The sequence below is a fragment of the Helianthus annuus genome, chromosome 12 (genome assembly GCF_002127325.2).
Source record: "Helianthus annuus cultivar XRQ/B chromosome 12, HanXRQr2.0-SUNRISE, whole genome shotgun sequence".
Classification (NCBI taxonomy): Eukaryota; Viridiplantae; Streptophyta; class Magnoliopsida; order Asterales; family Asteraceae; genus Helianthus; species Helianthus annuus.
In genome coordinates this window covers 90,911,576-90,915,521 of record NC_035444.2, presented here as the reverse complement: position 1 = coordinate 90,915,521, position 3,946 = coordinate 90,911,576, and the positions used below count along the sequence as shown (strand labels likewise).

At 32.5% G+C, this 3,946-nt stretch overlaps 1 long non-coding RNA gene across 1 annotated transcript; it reads left to right on the top strand.

The window, feature by feature from the left end:
- Positions 1-1,807: 1,807 nt before the first annotated feature.
- Positions 1,808-3,568, top strand: LOC110896909. Its single transcript, XR_002568273.1, has 2 exons — positions 1,808-1,848; positions 3,313-3,568. It is a non-coding gene; the product is annotated as an uncharacterized LOC110896909 (long non-coding RNA).
- The last annotated feature ends 378 nt before the right edge of the window (positions 3,569-3,946 follow it).

Below are 3,946 nucleotides of genomic sequence, written 5' to 3'. Positions count from 1 at the left end.
AATACGGGTGGCGCTATTTCGTCTTGGATGGGAGACGAGTTTTTACCGATTATTCCACTTTCATGCCTTCGGAAGGGAGAATGTCGGGTTTCCACGCATCTGGAAGAGCCAAGGGGCTGGCGGCCGTCGAGTAGACGACATTGGCCACAGCGCCAGATGTCACAGTGATTGGCATGTAGTTCTTTGCCGTTCAAAAAAAATATAAAAAAAAACTTAAATTATGCTTAAAACTTCGAAAATGCCACTTTTAAACAATAATTTTCTTTTATTTCTTTTATATGTTTGTAATCTTTGCAATAAATAAATAAATATATATATATATATATATATATATATATATATATATATATATATATATATATATATATATATTAAAATACAAAAATATGTAGCTCGACAAACTACATATATAAAATCAATAGTTTGTCAGTAATAACTTTATAATTAAAACAAATTAAATAATAAAATAGTGATTGGGTTTTAATAGTTTTTTCGGTTTTACAACTGGTTTTTTCATTAACCCAACCATATATATATGTGTGCGTCTCTCTCTCTCTTTATATATATATTGTAACACCTCGAAAACGGGTTTGGTAATCAAACCACGTTAATACTAAAAGACGGGTAAAGTACCGTTAGTGGTAAAAGTAACCCGATGAATATTAAGATTTTAAAACCTAATATTAAATAAAAGTTGTATAAAGGCTTTTGAGTAAATAAAGTTTATAGAAGGCCCGAGTTAACGTGACTTAAAATAAACTAATTCATAAATTCCCTGAACCCACTAAGTTAACTAGGAATGTTTAACCTAGTTAATAAGTGGGAATATTGTTAGAAATAAGTAGGTTATGGCCTACTTAATAACTAACCAAACATAAGGGGCCAAATTAGGATAAACTTGAAAGTTATTTAATAAAAGGGATGTTTAAAACAAAACACACACAAAGGTGTGTTCTGTTTGACCAGAAGAATCCCCCAGGAGCCAAAACCCTAACCTCTAACAAAATCATCAAATTGGAAGCTTAAATGAAGCTCAATTTCACAATTGAACGTGAATTAATGATCACCCAAGCTAGGGGATCATAAGATATGTAAAATTTTGATGATTTGTGAAGTTGTGAAAATTTAAGAAACATCATAATCACGAATTACAGATGAATTATTAAGGCTATGGTTGAATTGTGATGTATAATTGCTTAGGAACAAAACCTTAAGTGAAAATTATACATATAATGCTATGAATTGAATGTTTAGATGATTTACCATACTAGGATAGGTGGGTTTTAATCATATGATAAAATTGATGATATAATTGTGTCTAGAATTATCCTACATGATAGTAATAAGGAAATACTTGAACAAATTGTGTGTTTGAGTTTATGATCATACTTACTATGAAATGGGTTTTGTATGATAAAACGAAAATGATTATAGATTCATGTTAGAATGATATTTGATATCATCATGCGTTAAAAAATGATTAAAGTTGTGTTAATTCGATGAATTTCGATTACAAGAACTTAGTTAATAAAGTGATTAAGACGATAGGATAAGAATGATGCTTACCGGATAATTGACCAAGTAATTAAACGAGTAGTTGAGCTACATCGTGTAATTACTTAAGTTAATAGGCAGTTGACTTTAAAAAGTCAAACTGGCCAATGATATGATCGAATGTTATATTCGACATAAAACCCGTAAGATGGAATAGTCGGGATTGATAATGACTAAGCTAACCATCTTACGAATTATGATGATAGTTTGACGCTTGACAAACTAGGTGGAAGCTTGGGAATGAAGCGGGTCAAACGAATCAAGTATAAAGAAAAAGTGTAATTTGGATGCAAGGTAAGTATAGCTTACACTATTCTTAATTAGTAGAATATTCTCTTATCGTATTAATTACGAATAAGATAACTAAACAATTGAAATATGATGTTCCGACGTGTAGTCGTACGGAACAAGATAATCAAAGATGATAAGAAACCATATTGATGGTTAGAAAGGAGAAAAACGGTCAATTAGACCAAACGGGTCAAAAGGTGAAGATATCACGCTTTGACAATATCGACTAATGATTGTTTGTCGAGTTATATGTTTATAGGAGTAAATATCTAATAGATATTAGCATTGCTATTAAATTGCGGTTATTAAAGCGAGGTATCCAAACGGGTCAATATATTGATCCAAGCCAGGTATGCGTAATAGGTTAACTCTTCATTTAGAACTTGAAATTCTATGAGAGTTAGACAAAGTCGAAAGTGGATATCGGGTTATCTTAATAGGTAAACCGAAGGATTCAAATTATAATCATTGTATCTTAAAAACATAATGATTTTTAAACAAGATCATAGTTTAAAAAGTGGTATGTTGGTCAAACATGGCTTTAAAACTCCTTCGTCGTAGGCTAAAACTGACCAAAATGCCCTTGATCGATAAATCAAGTAAACGACCCTTACGGGTTGTTTAGAAATAAACATTTCGATCAAATAAATCATTAGGATAAGTATAAAAGCGAAAGGCATGATCCTTGTGAGTCAAATGCCTTAAAATGCTTTTTGTCGTAAAATAGTAATCCGAGGGATAAAACTCGAGACAAACATTTACCACATTAAAATCCACTACAATTATAGTTGTGGTGGAAGAACAATTGATAAGTGAATGTGGAAATATGATACTCTAAATGAATGAGCGTGAATCATGCTTAAAAGTGCTTAAAATACCCTTAATAGGTCAAAATAAGCATATACGCATAAACGGGTTAAAGACGAATAAAAACCCATGGTTATGACCTTGTATAATAGGAATTAGTTATAACATAATGTTCATGAAAAAACTGATAGAAACAACAGGTTTGTTTGATAAAATCATGAATGGGTCAAAACTTTGTAAAAAGGTAATAAGCCGAAGGCTTAAAAGTCTCAAATTTTTTAATCCGAATGACGTATTTTAACTCCATATGATAGAGGATCAATTACGATCACATAGGAAGAAACGTGACTTAAATCGGATCAATAATGAATGAGTTATGTCCGTTTTCGTAAAAACTTGCATGACTAGAAAAATGCAGGTTTCAGAATGAAACCTGCTGGAAAAAGTACTTCCTCGCGCCACGCGACGGAAGAGCAGGATCCTGGCGCAACACGCGACACCCCTCGCGGCCCGCGAAAGGATTTGGGAATTGGGCTATGCCCCGCGAGGGCCACTACAACTGGCAAAAGTGTTGTTGTACCATTGTTTTAAATTGTGAACTTGTTTAAACATGTTTTAAACTAGTATAACTAACTTGTTTCATGTTTATATGGAATGTAGGTATGATTTGTTTTACCGGAGGATGATCAAGCTCAACGAGGAATCGAACACAATCAAGATTCTAGCTTCCGCGTTATGATTCGTCGTCACGTTTTTAAGCGGCGAATGTTTTTTATAAAATGTTGACTTGTTTTATTTCTTAAAAGTTTTTAAGAAATATGTATTTTGTAAAATATGTGTAAGCGGATTTACACAATTATAGTTGACAACTATATGAAAATCGTAATAGTCAACCAAGGGTCTTACAAGTTGGTAATCCGAGCTCAAGGTTAAAGAGTGAAGTGTTCGGTTTGAGACTTGTTCGCATAATCCGGTAAGTTATTAAGTACATAACGGTCTAGTATGATATAGTGTTAAAAACAACACATAGGGATATCGTATAACGCACGTTACCCCAAATAAAGTAATAAAAGATCGATATAGTTAACGAAATACGTGTGGTAACACGTATTGTAGAAAGCCTTGTAGTATAGTAAGGGCACTTATTAATGTCAAACGTTACTAATCTTTGTATACGTTTTAGTTGAAGGACCCTCGTATCCGAAGATGACGAGAGTCTAAAGAATAATCGATATAATAAAGAAATAGCCTGAAGTATGACAAGTAAGTCATATATGCCAAAGACATGAATCAA